Genomic DNA, 17504 nt, shown 5'->3' with positions numbered 1-17504 from the left:
GAATCGCTATCTACATCTTAAATATTAATTCCTTTTCTCCAACATTCCCCGCAATATCATGGGCTCTCTATCAAACTAGAAACCCTAGGAGGAACTTACATGGAATTCAAAATGATTTAGACCATTCATGGGCATGGTTGTAATTCTTTATGTTTAAAATTATGTGAGTAGGACAGCAAAGGAAACAGACATAACTCTAGACGTAACTCAACTTTGTGTCTTGCTTTAAATTGTGTGACAAAGAGAAATGTCTTCACCGTGCAACTCTAGAAGTCCTGTTTCTCTGGGACTTTAAGCACCTTGTAAAAACAAATGTTTTGATTCAAAGAAATTTAAAAAAAAACAACAACAAAACAAGACAAAAAGCCTATTCCCTCCTTCTAACATGTTCCTTTTGCAGGTTCTCAGATTGCATTAAATAAGTGAAATGAACCATAAAACGAGGGTGTAAGGTGATCCTGCTCTGTAGCACACTTCCTGCTGGGCCTGCACAGTAGTTCCTGGCACAGGAAGCAACAAGCCACTTTAAGCAGAACTCAATCAATTTTTGTTTTAAACGAAACTCCATGTAATTACATTTTATTCTGTGTGTTTTTCTTTTTTCCCTATTTCTTTACTGTCTCTTACATAACCCCACAGCATCATGGGTATATGCCCTCTGGATCTCAGAGGCCAAAAGACTGACAGCTGGACAGATTCTAATCAAGACCAACTCAGATTTTATGTAGTCAGCTGAAGGTCACTTAAGAAATGACTTGTTGCACGAACCTGAGGATTCAGAACTTATGGCATTGGATTCTCAGACCAGGCCTCCATTAAAATTTATCTTGAGAAAAGATAATGAAGTTCTTTTCAACTTGAATTATTGATTTTATTAAAGTGGACACATCCATTGCACCTAATCAGCTGATTTCATTCACAATATAACTTGGTTCTTTTATCAAATATTGACTTTACATCAATGACGCTAAGAATTGAGGAATCATTCACTCTTTGCCTTTAAAAAGTCACAATAATGTGCAAAGAAGAGAAAATATTTTATTAATTGTTTCAGAGTATGGCACCACCCCCAAATTGCTGTTAATTTTATTATCTGTTAGTGAACAGTAAATAATGAAGCCAAGTAAATGCTACGTTCTTAAGCTAAGACTAGACAATGCCATAAATATAGACTAAAATTTTTTTGCATTGTCCATATTTCAAAAATCTGGATTTTTCTGGCATTTTCTAGATAAAAAAGTCAAGTAATTGATAAACAATTTCATTTTTTTTGCAAACATTCCTGTGAAATAGCACAGTCATTAAGTTCACTGAACAGCCATGTTTTAAACTGATCAATGCAGTTTCTGGATTCCTCACAGTGATTATAGAATCTCTGCAAAGACTTGATATTTCTCAGGAATATTCAATTTTTAAAATTTGATATCCTACTTATTTCCTAAAAGGATCAAGGTGGTTTGATTTTGGGGCATGTCTATTGGTAACACAGATCAAAGCAGTCTCGACATCAAGACGTGTGGAGAGCATAGATTTTCTCTCATATTTTTCTGTGTGATGTGCAAATCACTTCAGAACAAACATTGATCTTGTTTATCTGCAGAAAGCTCTAAATAGAACATAGTCATTTACATATTAAGGTGATTCATGAGCACTCCACAGTATTTTTAGTATTTGTTACCCTATTTCAAGTACCTGGAAGTGAGGCTTATGTAAGCATTCACTGTCTGGTTCCCACCTGAACACTTTATGGTGGAGGAGACTAGGGCAGCAGAGAAAGTGCCGGCAAGCCTGAGAAGAGTGTCTTGGGTGGGAACCTAGACTTTCCCATTCACTAGCTGCATAATCTTGGGAAAACTAACCTCATTATGCAGCCTTCCTTATTTTTAAACGAGGGTGTCTCTATGTTAATAGCTTGAAACCCTATGATTAGCCATTTCCAATCAGAAGGGAGTGACTTAATTCTTTTCTTAAGAAGGAAAGTACCTGGCTGGGCATGGCGGCTCACGCCTGTAATCCCAGCACTTTGGGAGGCTGAGGCAGGTGGGTCACCCGAGGTCAGGAGTTCGAGACCACCATGTCAACCTGGCTAACACAGTGAGACCCCATCTCTACTAAAAATACAAAAATTAGCCAGGCATGGTGGTGGGCACCTGTAATCCTAGCTACTTGGGAGGCTGAGGCAAGAGAATTGCTTGAACCCAGGAGGCAGAGGTTGCAGTGAGCTGAGGTTGTGCCATTGCACTCCAGCCTGGGCAGCAAGAGGGAAACTCCGTCTCAAAAAAAAAAAAAAAAAAAAAAAAAGGGAAAGTACCTATCTCTTCCAACAGGAATTAATAACTTTACTGTGCTACCTGACATATCATATTGTAATTCCTTTTAGACGATGACCTAGTACTAGAAAACCAATCCCTTGCCACCTGTTTTCTAATATAGGCTGTTTTCTTTTAAAAAGCCTCTAGTAGTTTTATAAACTTGTAGCAGAAAATAACTTTTAATAGCAATGATCTAAGACCAAATGAAATGGGCCTCTAAAATAAAATTCAAAATGGGCAAGGTAAAAATTACTTTGCCTGCATTTGCTTTTTTCCCTTCTGTGTGCACTTTAGCATTGATGTTAAAATGTAATTATGGTTCTCCAGCTCAGTGTATTCCAAACTATCCACGGTGAAAGATGAAATTTCTTAAATTTCTAATTTGCTGTGGACTCACACTATTATAAACTATAATAAAAATTGATTACTAAAAAGGTGAAATAAAAATACAAAGATATACAAAATACAAAGCTCAATATTTTATTATGTGATTTAACAGAAATAGTTAAATGACTACAAAAGTTTCCAGACTTTACTCTGAAATTCTTATCTTTTGTGGATCAATAAAAACAGCCGTGGCCTGGGGTGGGTCCTCGACTTCTCTTTGGTGAGTGATGCTCTTCTTGCCTTCATATCAAGAATGGTGAGGCTTAAATTACTTTTAGCCTGCTCATCTTTGACTTACCAATGATGGAATTAGAGAATGTTTGGCTGTTAGAGAGGACTGAAACTCACCAGGGTGAGAATGCTCATTATAGATGAGGAAAATGAGGCTCAGTGAGGTGAGGTGGCCTCTAAGTTTCAGTGCAATATTTAGGGGGAAAGCCCAGGCCTAGAACCTAGGTCTAGGCCCTGGGGTTTTTTGTTTTGTTTTGCTTTCTTTATTTTTGTGTACCACCTTTCTAATTTATGCAAAATATCTTCATTCTGACCCTTAAATTATTTTTAAACCACTCCTTTTATTTTTCTATAGCATTTGGTCTTTTTGACCCCGGTACACATATAACCTTAGCAGCAAATGTGGGGTCTTAAAATAATTTCCAAGCCTGTGCATTATTTACTCTTTAAGTAATTATTTTAAAATGCTCAGTTTTTTTAAACCACATCTTGCCCATGATTCAGTTTCCTAAAAATCAATGAAGCCACATAATGAATTTCTTGATGTTTTGTCAAGGTGTAGAAATTAATTTTGAAGAACTGGTCACTATGTAAAAGGATTTTGTAAGAAATGGATGATTGATTTCCGTTGTGACAAGATGGTCAAATAAGTTAAACCATTCTGCCCTGTCTCTGATCCATCTCTTATCTATGCCATATTACTGATCACGTCTAGAAATCTAGAATAGAGATTGCAAATTCCATGAGAGCAGTTGTTATATACAGGAACCACCCCAGGAGCTTTAAAAAATGTTGATGTCTGGACTGGCACAGCAGCTCACACCTGTAATCCCAGCACTTTGGGAGGCTGAGGTGGGAGGATTGCTTAAGGCCAAGAGTTTGAGACCAGCCTGGGCAACACAGGGAGACCTTGTCTCTACAAAAAAATAAAAAATAAAAATAAATAAATAAATAATAAAAAATTAGCTAGATGTAGTGGTGTGTGCCTGTAGTCCCAGCTACTTCGAAGGCTGAGATGGGAGGATCACTTGAGCCTGGGAGGTTGAGGCTGCAGTGAGCCATGGTCACACTACTGTACTTCAGTCTGGGCGACAGAGTGAGCCTCTGTCTTAAAAAATGTTGATGTCTAAGTTTCATCCCCAGGATTTTGGAGTTAACTGATCCAGTGTGGGCACTGGAGTTTTTAAAAGCTTTTCAGGTGACTCGAATGTTCAGCCAGGGCCGAAAACAACTGCCTGGAGTAACTCTAAATTTTTAGGCCAGTTCTCTGACCTCTACAACTCGAAATTGAGGAAGCTTAAGATGATTAAAGGTACTGTTTCTTATGGGTTCCTATGGGTGCCATCCCAGCAGATAGTATCTTTCGCTTAAAAATGTTTTTGTTACTTGCAGCTCTATTTTTTTTTTCATTTTACAGATGTTAACTGAGCATTAATGTGGTCAGGTTTTATTCTAGGAACACAGTGGAGAATATATCTGAGTCATCTTTAACTTTTCCCTTTCCCACCATCCCTACGTCCATAAGCCCCTTGGTGTTAATTGTATTACAGAGTTCGCTTCTGGATCTGGCCCCTCTTCTTTCTTTTTGGCTGCCTTTGGTTAGGCCCCTGTGCTGCTGAAAACTGTTCTGCTCTCCATGTTTACTGTGTCTCCTCATTCTGGGTCATCTTCTACACCATGGCCAGAAAAGTCGCCCTGAGAATTCTGTCTGATCATCACTCTACACAGAGCCACTGCTACCCAAAAAGGAATGCAGCCCCTCAGGTAGATGAATTAAAAGAGGGCTCCCTCTCCTGAGGGGCTGAAGAATTAAAGAAAATACCCTCTTTCTCCTGGGGTAACAGCTACAGAGCAAGCAGGATGAATGGCTTGGCAAGCAGAGTTCGACCTAGAGTTTAGACCCCATGAAGGAGCCTCTGTGCAGGATACAACCTGTCCGACGGTAGCCATACAGGACAGCGCTATCTGAGAACTTCTGCTAGCTCCTGCCTCTGGGAGGATATGATGCCCAAACTCCTTAGGCTCTTAACAATCTGGTTTAATGTGGGTTTCCATCTTGATCTCATGCCACTTTCCTCCATGCAATGTGTGATCTAGTTACATGGAAATTCTTACCGTTTCCCTTTGCATGTGTCTTTACACGTGTGGTTCTCTTCCCTTGAATACATTATCCTCTCCATTTCCAAATTACCACTCCCCCATGTCTCTTCCAAGGCCATTCAAGATCTAGTTCAACAGACCCTTGACATTCTGACACAACCTCTTATCTTTCCATCTTCGTTGTTCTCTATTTCAACCTCCAGTCCTTTGATACTTCCTGTATCAAAGCTCATCTTAGCCCCAAAACCTAGGCTGTTGATCTCCTGGATCACCATGTCACCAACACTCTCAATTCCCTAGCCCCTGTCTTTTGTTTTACTTTCCTGGAAAAACCTCAGCTCTGGAAAAACACCATGATTCCTTTATCTTCTCTGTTATTATCCCAGGATACTGAGTGCTACCAGAAAATAAAAAAACCTCATAAATGTGCAGATCGGTGACTATAAATTCACGGTCTTTGTGTGTTTGTAAGACCAGTGCCCAATTCTGTGCTTTGCTGTTGCTCAACTTACTCCCATGGGAACTGCTGCCAGCCTTTACCACTTGCCTTGAACCTCTTCATCAATGAGTACCCCCATCATGCTCATGGGGCACCTGTCCTCTTACTGCATGGAAATAACTGGGATTCTCTGGACCACCAAGGATGTTCTCCTTTGTCCCCTGCTTACCATACCCATACCTTCCTCCTTGTTAGCCTTCCTTATGGATCCCTTCCCCTTTAGCATACTACAGCACATTACTGTGTGCTATGGACTGAATGTTTGTGTTCCCCCAAACTCATATGCTAAACCCTGAATCCCTAAAGTGGTGATATTTGGAGATGGTGCCTTTGGGAGGTAATTAGGTCATGAAAGAGGAGCCCCCATGATGAGATTAGTGTCCTTATAAAAAGAGACACGAGAGGGCTCTGCTGTCTGCCACTTAAGGATATAATGTGTGTAAAGCAGAAATGCTAACCACTACACTATGGAACCATGTTAAGGATAAATATGAAGTTGGTCAACTCAAAACTGAGGGAGCTGACCCCCAGAGGACACTGGATCTGCTGGTACATTGATCTTGGACTTCCCAGCCTCTAGAACTGTGAGATATATGTTTTTGTTGTTTAAGACACCCAGGTTATGCTAATTTGTTGTAGCAGCCTGGACAAATGTCTATACTGCCTCTAAGAGCATGAGGTATAGAACTCTTCTGAAATAAAATGCTCTTGGAAGCAAACTCACTTTGTGTTTTGCTCACCTTTCACAATGATTGTTTTTACTTGTAATTAAATTTCCCTTTTCAGTTGATCCTATTTGTTTTCTTTCCTGGGGATTCCTCAAAGATTCTCATTCATTGAAAGGTGCCCTTCTACCCCCATGTGCAAGTGCCACTAACTGCTGCTTCTCCTCCTCTTTTTCTTCTGCTCCCCTCTTCTTTTCTCCTTCTTTTCTCTTTCTTCTTATTCTTCTTCTAAAGTATGTTTCCTATCATTTCTATGGATTTGTTGTGAGGGAGATGACTAAAGTAGGTACTTTGTTCATCATCTTAAAATTCGCCATAGTTGAGATTTGGTATTTGAATCAGTGAACAAGGAAGTCCTTTCTTACAGTGTTACTATTTTAAAAAATTAAGGAAACAAAAAATCGATGCTCTTTCTTTAATCTCTGCCACAGTTAAAGACAAATATTTGCATCTTTAGCAGCACAGTGCAATTCCTATTTCTTCTAAGTACAATCATTTTAAATTTGTCTTTGGAGATCCAGTAGCATTCAGCTCTCTGCCAGATACCTTTGATAACAATGGATCTAGGCTGGAGCCACTCCAGCACTTTTTAATCGATTACTTTTCAAATATACTTCTAGAGATAATATAGTTCTTGTGAATCTCAAAAGACAAGGTGCAAGCTTGAGTAGCATTTTATTATAGAATGAATAGTATTATTTCCAGGTACTTTAAAAATGTTATCATTTTTAACTCCAAAACACTGTATCCTTAAGAATATTTTTTATTGAAGTATAACATATACAGGAAAATGCATAAATTCTGTGTCCAGCCTGATAAATTTTTCTTCCTCCCTCCCTCCCTCCCTCCCTCTCTTCCTTCCTTCCTTCCTTCCTTCCTTCCTTCCTTCCTTCCTTCCTTCCTTCCTCTTTCTCTCTTTCTTTCTTTTCTTCTTTCAACTAAGGTTTAACTCTGTCACCCAGGCTGGAGTGCACTGGTATGATCACGGCTTACTGCAGCCTCAACCTCCAAGTCCCAAGTTATCTCCCCACCTCAGCCTCCTGGATAGCTGGAACCACAGTTTTGCACTACCGTACTTGGCTAATTAAATTTTTTTTTTTTTTTTGTAGAGTTGAGGTCTCACTATGTTGCCCAGGCTGGTCTTGAACTCCTTGGCTCAGTTGATTCTCCCACCTTGGCCTTCCAAAGTGCTGGGATTACAGGCACGCCACTGCGCCTGGCCCCTGATGAATTTTCACAATGTGAACACACCTCATAAACTAGCACAAATCAAGAAATAGAATATTGACATCACCTCAGAACCCCCTCATGTTCCCTTCCATTCATTGCTCCCCACCAAAAGTAACCATTCTCCTGACATCTAACATTTTATATTAGTTTTGCTTCTTTTTAATCTTTCTGTAAATGAATCATTTATAGACATTTTTATGTCTATCTTCTTCACTCATTATATTTGTTAGATTTATCCTTATGTTGTGCATAGCAATTGTTTATTCCTTCTTATTGCAATATAGTGTTTCATTTTATCATTACACCACAATTTATGTACCCACTCAACTGTTGATGGAGATTTGGATTGTTTTTAGTTTGTGACTATTATGAACAGTACTGCTATAAATATTCTTAAACACATTTATTGAACATTCATATGTGTACATATTTGTTAGGTACATATCTAGGAGTAGAATTGCTGAGTATTGGTGTATGCATATGTCTGCTTTAATAGATACTGCCAAATAGTTTTCTAAAGTGGTTATATCAATTTATACTCCTGCAAGTAGCCTATAAGAATACCAATGATTTCATATCCAGTAGTTTCCATTTGTTGTCACCAAAATTGTTATCATTTCTCTCTCTCTCTCTCTCTCTTTTTTTTTTTTTTTGTTGTTGTTGTTGAGATGGAGTCTTCCTCTTTGCCCAGACTGGAGTGCAGTGTGATCTCAGCTCACTGCAACCTCCACCTCCTGGGTTCAAGTGATTCTCCTGCCTCAGCCTCCTATCTGGTACTACAGGCATGTGCCACCACGTCCAGCTAATTTTTTGTATTTTTGGTAGAGACAGAGTTTCACCATGTTAGGCAGGATGGTCTCAATCTCCTGACCTCATGATCCTCCGGCCTCGGCCTCCCAAAGTGCTGGGATTACAGGCATGAGCCACCATGCCTGGCTTTTTTCCCTTTTTTATTTTAGTCATTTTGGCATGTACAGTGATATCACATTGTGGTTATAATTTGCATTTTCTTCACGTCTCATAGAGCTGAGCATCTTTTTATATGACTTTGACCATCAGGATACCCTTTTTTTGCAAAGTGCCAGCAGAACATTTTACCTTATTTGATGACCTTTGAATTAGAGGTAAAACATACTTGCTGTAACCAGTGAAACTATACACTGATATGTAAGGAAAGGGCAAATAATCTTTCTTTTGCTAATATTACTCTCGTTTTCTAATATTACTTCTCCTGGGGTTTCAAAGGAATTCTTTTGAAAGAGTTAATAGTGTAATAGTTAAAAGTGTGTATTCTTTATATATTTTGTCTTAGTTTGAGTCCTGGCCTTGATATTTCAGAGCTGAGTAACCTTGAGCAAGTTATTTAACATCTTTGTACCTCAGTTGCCTCATCTGCCTCATCTGCATCATCTGTGAGATAGAGATAATACTATCTACTTCATAAAATTGTTACGAGAAATGTTAAAGTAAAATTAAAATGGAGACCAGGCCTGAAAAATTTCTGAGCAAACAAAACCAGCTAGGGCTTAAAAGTAGCCTTCATCTAGCTTAAATTGCAAATATAGGTGGAACTTGACTGGGGTCACACTGCAGATATAAGCTAAACTTAACTTGGGACATTTCTGGTAAATATTTATGTTGAACAGAAATTAAACTTAACTCTAGTCAATCATAAGCAGCCAACTAAGATATAATTATGTGACTAAGAACTTCCCAAAAAAGTACCCCCAAAAGGATAATTATGTAACTGTAAGTCAATCTGATTTCTTTGGTTTACTTTTGCATCTTCCCATAAATGCTTGCCTCTGATATTCTGCACTGGAATGCGAAACCTCTGTTGGTCTGGTGTTCCCCAACTCATGAATTACTTCTTACTCAAATAAACTCTAAAATTTTGCTGTGCTTTAGATTTTCTTTAAGTTTGGTGTCAGAAGTGGGATTCAAAGGAGACCCCCCACTCACCGCCCCAAACCCTTGGGCCATGCCACTGGGTGTATCAAGGAACCAGGCAAAAGGTACCTGCTGAGTCCATGGAGCTCACTGCTTTCTCACTGCATCTGGAGGTCCTGGTTAAGTCCCTCTTAGATTTCAAGCTCCACAATTTGCGTCCTGAGCTCTCCAAGTTTATCTGAATCATTGTATTCCCTGTTGGACCCAGAGATCAAATTTGAGTGCTTGACATAAACTAGACTAGGTCCAGTCTAGTGCACTAGTTTCCAGAATAGATCTGGAATCCAGATTGGGATCTGGAGGTTAAACTGGGTATTCAATAGGAACTAGACTGAGTTTGTAGCTGGAAGCCTCAGGTAGATAGAATTTTAAAAAGAGGATATAATGGGTTTGTCAATATCTAAGGAGTCTGGGACTCCTCTGCTGGGAACACAAACAAATTTTATATTTAGAAATTATAGACCCCAAACTTGTGCCATTCTAGAAAAATGGGTGTGCCTACAAGAAATAATTTGAAGTTGCAGTGGCCACAATGGCGAAGTTTTAATCTAGATAAAATTGTTCATTTATGGGGCATAATGGAAAAGAATGGATCCTAAATACCTCAGAAACAATGGCATGCATTTTTTGATTGGTATACAGAGGCTTACAAAGAACTAGCTGATCCAAAATTGCCTCTCTAAAAGACTCTTTACTCAAGCCAGGTGCAGTGGTTCAGTGGTTCATGCTTGTAATCTCAACACTTTGTGAGGCCTCAGTGGGAGGATTGCTTTAGCCTAGGAGTTCAAGACAAGCCTGGGCAACATAGTGAGACCTAGTCTTTACAAAAAAAAAAATCAAGGCCGGGTGCGGTGGCTCACGCCTGTAATCCCAGCACTTTGGGAGGCCGAGGCAGGCGGATCATGAGGTCAGGAGATCGAGACCATCCTGGCTAACATGGTCAAACTCCGTCTCTACTAAAAAAAAAATACAAAAAATTAGCCAGGAGTGGTGGCAGGCGCCTGTAGTCCCAGCTACTCAGGAGGCTGAGGCAGGAGAATGGCGTGAACCCAGGAGGCAGAGCTTGCAGTGAGCCGAGATCGTGCCACTGCACTCCAGCCTAGGCCACAGAGCGAGACTCCGTCTCAAAAAAAAAAAATCAAAAAATTAGCTGGGCATGGTGGCCCATGCCTGTGGTCCCAGCCACTCAATAGGCTGAGATGGGAGGATCACCTGAGCCTAGAAGGTCAACGCTTCAGTGAGCTGTGATGGCACCACTGCACTCCAGCTTAGGTGACAGAGCATGACCCTGTCTCGAAGGAAAAAAAAAAAAAAAGCTTATTTACTAAAATCAAATAAGACAACTGAAAAGCTTAAGCAATAAATTGAGGGCAAAAGTAAGGAAATTATGTGGTAACTGATGTGACTTTGTTTCCTGCCTTTATTCTCCTCTACCTAATTATTCTAAATCCACAAACTCATTTGTGAAACCATCTCTTTCTCTTAAACCTACTAATCCTTTTGCTCAATTACATTTTTATCTGGAGAATAAAGAGAGAAAGGAAGTTAAGTAAATGCCTCATAAAGTTAGGCCCTCAGAATACCCAGGTTTGGCTCCTATAAATAATTTTACTCCTTGGTCAAAAACTGAACTAAGAGCCATAGCAAAATATTTTCCAAATTGCAAAGAAAATCCACAAAAATTTTCTGAGGAATTGAGAATCCTCATAGGAGCCTATGACCCTGTGTTTCCTGATTTATATCAGTTTATACACATAATATTAAGACCCAGAGATGTACACAAATGGATAAAAAGAGCAGGATGGGATAAGCCTGAGGAAAGGACTGCTGACTCTTCAATAGTTACTTCTAGGGATGGTAAAAAAAGATGCCAGAAAAATAGCCGAAAAACTGCTGGAAATGATCCCTATTGTCTTCCCACAAAAGATTGGTCCGTTATTCAACCATGTATACAAACAAAAAGAAATAAATTAGTTTCTGATTACAAGGCTAGATTTGTTAAACATTCTGGTCTTAAAATACAGCAGGAAAAATTTCCTGCTGAAACTGAAATAGCTCTTACAGCCTTATTCATTCATGGGCTCTGACCAAAGCTTGGTGACCTGATTAAAAAATGAAGATTGAATGGGAAGTTACTGATACAGCTGAATTAGTCATCATGGTTGAATATTTTTAGAGAACTTTAGAACAAGAAAAAGGTGAAACGCTGAAAGAAAAAATATCAAAGGCTTCTATGTTTACAGCTGCAACAGCTACAGGGACAAAGTCTAAGAGGGCCTCTTCATGCATATCATAACTCAAAATCAAGAGGTCCTGAACAAAGAAACCCTGTACCTTAAGATGTCTGCCATCATTAGAAACAGTCAGGCCATTGGAAAAAAGATTGTCCACTCTAGTATCAGTCTCTAACTTCCTCTGTTAGAGAAAATTCCCAACGGTTTGACTCTCGAGACAATAATTAACATGAATGGGGTTCTGAGGGATTCTCTGGTAAGTTACTTCCTATAATACCCTTACGTTTATAAGGAAACTCAGATCAAGATCCATGGGGAGTCATGTATACACAGTGTTGGTGGATACTGGAACCACCTTATCCACTTTAAACCCCACCCTAATAAACCAACACATCTCTAGGAGTGAAAAAATATTTCTGTGGTAGGGGTTTCAAATCAAGTTCAGAGAATTCCTATGTCTAAAGCAGTTGAAATGCTGAACTAGTTTCAGAGAAGCACGCCTTCTTACTATGTGACACCACTCCAGTAAAGATACTGGGATGAGATTTGCTTTCTAACCTGAGAAGACACATAAAACTCTCTTCAGAAGGAGAAATAACCCTAGAAGTCTCTGATCCTCCTGAACCTAAACTGCTTTGTTCTTACGAGTTGGAGTTGATAACGTTGAAAGCCAAACTTATAGCAACCCCAACCTTTCTGGGGTACCCCAATGTCTGTGGGCTTCCTCCTCAACTGACAGAAAAAATTATAAGTCCTGAACCTATAAATATCCAACTAGACCATTCTAAGCCGTTGCCTAAATTTCCCCATTTACCCCTAAAGTTAGAGGCAATCCAAGGACTTTCCCCAATTGTAGAGGAGTTAATGAAACAAATATTTGTAATTACTTGTACTAGTCCCTATAATACTCCAATTCTATTATCTAAAAGAGCTAATGGATGAGGTTGGAGATTTGTTCAAGACTTAAGTGCAACAAATGCAATTATAATTCCAAAATTTCCTGTGGTTCCAAATCCTAGCACTTTGTTATCTAGTGTGCCTACAGCTGCCAAATGATTCACAGTGATAGATGTCTGCTCTGTCTTCTTTAGCATTCCACTTGATAAGAAGAGCCAATACCTGTTTGCCTTTATTTGGAAAAACCAGCAATACACCTGGACTGTAATGCCACGGGGGTCCACTGATGCCTTATGTTATTTTTTTCAGGCATTACACCAAGACCTGTCAATCTCACAATTTCCTAGAAATTCTACTACTATTTAATATGTAGATAATTTATAGTTATGTTCTTCTACCAAATAAAACTCTGTCATAGATTCAACTTCTTTCTTATAACCATTACCTTACAAGGGACATAAAGCCTCCATGGAAAAACTTTATTCTCTAAAGAAAAGGTCTATTACTTAAGACATGATTTGACTGGAAAGAGAATTTCCCTCTCACCTGAACAAAAAAAAAAGTCAATCTAAGGTTTCCCTAGACTCATGACTAAGAGATAATTAAAAGGATTCCTTGGACTTTGGGGATACTATAAAACTTGGGTCTTCAACTTTTTCTGTTGGCATCCCCCTTATATAAACTTACAAAAAATCTGTCTTAAAGTCTGTATTAGTTCATTTTCACACTGCTATGAAGAAATACCCAAGACTGGGTAATTTATAAAGAAAAAGAGGTTTAATGAACTCACAGTTCCATATGGCTGGGGAGGCCTCACAATCATAGCAGAAGGCAAAGGAGGAGAAAAGGCATGTCTTAACATGGTGGCAGGCAAGAGAGCATGTGCAGGGGAACTGCCCTTTATAAAACTATCAGATCTCTTATTCACTATCATGAGAACAGCATTGGAAAAACCCACCCCCATCATTCAATTACCTCCCACCAGGTCCTTCTCATGACATGTGGGTTTTATGAGAGCTACAATTCTAGATGAGATTTGAGTGGGGACACAGCCAAACCATATGAAAGTCTTTGCTATGGGAAGGTAATCATGAACAAACTTCCCATCAAATAAAACTGGCCTTACAACAGCCTTTAGCTTTAAGGCTCCTGAATTATACAAAATGTTTTACATTGTTTGTTTACAAACATGATGGTCAGGCCTCGGGAGTCCTGGCTCAGGAACACAGGGAAAGAAAGCGACTGATTGCTTATTAGAGTCTCCAGTTAGATCTAGTGGTCAGAGCATATTCAAGTTGTCTGAAAATAGTGGCAGCAGCAGCTAAATTAGAAGAAACCTCATCTGACCTAGTGTTAGGAAATGAAACTTTACCTACGAGTTCAACATACAGTTAACGTTTATTAGATTCCAGTCAGACCCAAGCAGACTAACATCTTATGACATCTTTCTCCTGTAAACTCCAAATCTCCATCTCAAATATTGTAATCTCTGCTTAGCCCTGTCACTCTGCCTAATGATGGAGAAAACCATAAATGTGTGAGTGTGGTATCACAACTATTGACCCCTCACATTGATTTATGGGACATTCTATTAGACAGTCCTGAATTAATACTTTTTGTTAGGGGTCTTATGCCAAAAAATATACAAAGGAGATACGAAACAGAATATGCTGTAACCACTCAGTATGAACTAACAGAAAAGGGAACTCTATCACAGTTTAAGTTAGCACAATCTGCAACATTATATTCTCTTACTAGGGCTTGTCATGTAGCCAAAACCAAATAAGTTACTATTTGATTTTTATGATTTTTTTTTTTTTTTTCTGAGGCTGGGTCTCAATCTGTTGCCCAGGCTGGAGGATAGTGGTGTGATCATGGCTCACCAAAGCCTCAATATCCTGAGCTCAAGTGATGCTCCCACCTCTGCCTAAGTAGCTGGGGACAACAGGCATGCACCACCATTGCTATAGTCCCAGCTACTTGGGAGGCTGTGGTGGGAGGATGACGACCATTCCATGACCTGTCTAATTTTCTTCTTCTTCTTCTTTTTTCTGTAGAGATGGGGTCTCACTATGTTGCCCAGGCTGGTCTCAAAGTCCTGGGCTCAAGGGATACTCCCACCTCAGTCTCCCAAAGTGCTGGGACTGCAGGTGTGAGCCACCATGCCTGGCCTAAGTTAACATTTATACAGACAATAGATACACTTTTGGTGTGGTCCATGATTTTGGAGTGTTATTGAAACAAAGAGTATTTCTCATTTCTAGTGGAAATCCCATCAAGAAGGGTCACAGGTAGATTAATTTCTTTCGGCTATTCTACTGCCCTGATGGGTTGCTATTATTAAAACTGCAGCTCATATTCATAAAACTAAACCTAAATGTTAATGGAAGGGATTAGCAGAACTTCATGACAAGTTGACTACCACTGAAATTGTTAAAATATGCAATCTGTACGAACTCTATAAAGTCAATTCAAATCAAATTACTTATGATCATTTGTTCAATAAACAATGCTGTGCACCTGAATTGGAACAACAAAAAGGTTGTCTAAAAGGATGCAAATTTAATGCTAAATAAGGACTCACCAAGAGCTTGGATAGCTGCCTAGTCCTTCCTGAGGCCCTGAAAATGCCACTCTTAAAAGTCCTGTACGCCATTACTCGTCATTGTATGGATAAAATGGTTCAAATTGTTAAAAAGTACTGGTGGGATGGTTATTCTAAAACAACAAAAATGTTTTATAACCATTGTGTGGCTTGTCAAACCAGTAATCCCAGAAAGACCCTTAAAGATTCAAGTGGTATATTTCCATCACCTGCTGGGCCATTTAAACATCTACAAATGGATTTCATTCAATTGCCACCCTTAGTGGGATAACAATATATTATTGTGATAGTGTGTCTGTTTTTAGAATGGATTAAGGCTTTCCCTTGTAAAAAAGCTGATGTCACAACAGTAACAATAATTTTATTTAAAATCATTTTTCCTCTCTGGGCATCCCAGGACAGATTTCCAAAGATAGGGGAACTCACTTTACTGGACAGGTTATCAAACAATTGAACAAGATTTTACAAATCCAATGGCATTACCATTGCCCTTATCATCCTCAGTCCTTTCAAAATGTTACAAGGATGAATGGCATCTTGAAACTAAAATTACTCAAATTAATAAAATTTATTGGATTAACTTGGCCTAAAGTTTTACCACTGGCCTTAATGGCAATTAGATCAACCCCAGTGGGAAATTACAAATTGGCCCCTTATAAAATAATAACTAGGAGACCTGTGTCTTTGAAAATAGAACCTCATGTATCTCCTGGACTTATTTGCTAATATAACTCAATACTTCAAAACATTGATGCGTTATGCCAAAGTATATTTTCTCCAGGTGAAGAAAGCTTTCCATGACCCATCTGCTGATGATCAAACCTTCCATGACCTAGAACCTGGAAACTGGGTCTTTTGAAAATGACACCAGAGAAAAACTGCCCTTGAGCCTCATTGAAAGGGACCATACTATTTCTTCTTACTACTCACATTGCCGCAAAACTTCAGAATCTTGAAACTTAGGTCATATCTCTCAACTAAAGAAAGCTCCCTTAGGCTTTTGGGCTTGTCAACCTACAGGCGACTTAAGTAGATGGCATCACACAGTACACAGCTTTCCCAAGATCACAAAACAAGACTTCATTTGACTCTTTTCCATTGGCTAAAGACTTGTTTTTGTTTTACATTTAACAAAAAATGTTCAAACTTGTACTCTTACTTAGTTGAGGACTTTCACTCCTCTAAAGTCTACTGTTCAAAGTATGGCTCACTAACCAAAGCAATTGCTGCCTATATTCATCTGGATGAATAGGAAAAACCGCAGTTAATATTAAAACTTGCTCCCACACATACCTGGGTGAGCAATTCAGGAAACTGGCTTTCTAAAAAAGCTTGGTACCCTCCTCTTGGCAGTTCAGTTCCTATTTATAATAGACTAATTTGGCATTAGAAAGAAGCTATTAAAGAAAAAGGGATGGTGTATATCTACTGTTGATTTTATTACTGGTAATTTATCCTTACCCCTAGAAAACTTTCATGGAATTGGGTTCAATCTAGGGAATATCCTAGACTCCCTCTGTAATCAAACTCTTTGGTTTGACACAGATTATGAAGACTAGACCCATATGTATAATAACACAGATACAACATGAAAACATGGCCATGATATCCTTGAACATATCATTAGAAAATTCAGCCAGGTGCGGTGACTAACACTTACAATCCCTCAGAGGCTAAGGTGGGAGGATCGCTTGAGGCCAGGAGTTAGAGATGAGCCTGGGCAACAAAGTGAGACCTCGTACAGAAATAATTTTAAAATGAGCTGGGTGTGGTGGCATGATCCAGCTACTTGGGAGGTTGATATGGGAGGATTGCTTGAGCCCAGGAGTTTGAGGCTGCAGTGAGCTATGAGTATGCCACTACACTTCAGCCTAAGTGACAGAGTGAGACCCTGTCTCTAAACAAAACAAAACAAACAAAAATCACTAAAAGTAGTGTTCAGTGAAAACACTGAAGACAAATGAAATTCCTCATGGTTTCACTGTATAAAATTAATAGTTTTGTTTACTGAATAGAGCAATATTTGAGACATGTTTGAAAAGAAAGCCAATCATCCTTGGTTAGTGATGGTATGCATGGGTTTCTTTATCACATTTATACAATTAGTTTTGTTCTTACTGTAAACCATAACCATTCAACCTGATAATCTACAAATGTAGATATGACAAAAAATAACCATGACATTTATATTACTCCCAACTGGTGAGTCATGGGATCCCCTTTGACTTTTTCTCTCAATGATGCTGGGTTGTTCATCTTGTGTGACAACAAAATATATAAAGGTTTTCCACCTAAATGGTCTGGATACTGTGGTTTGGGCTATCTCTTACCCAA

General features: G+C 39.0%; 1 protein-coding gene across 3 annotated transcripts in view; it reads right to left on the bottom strand.

Moving 5' to 3' along the window:
- Positions 1–17504, bottom strand: part of LGR5 (leucine rich repeat containing G protein-coupled receptor 5) — a 150275-nt gene that overhangs the window by 81630 nt on the left and 51141 nt on the right. The gene's annotated exons all lie outside the window — the stretch shown is intronic.

Source organism: Symphalangus syndactylus, chromosome 13 (assembly GCF_028878055.3).
Source record: "Symphalangus syndactylus isolate Jambi chromosome 13, NHGRI_mSymSyn1-v2.1_pri, whole genome shotgun sequence".
NCBI classification, from domain to species: domain Eukaryota; kingdom Metazoa; phylum Chordata; class Mammalia; order Primates; family Hylobatidae; genus Symphalangus; species Symphalangus syndactylus.
The sequence above is the reverse complement of the archived record's forward strand: the minus strand, read 5'-3'. Positions and strand labels throughout refer to the sequence as shown.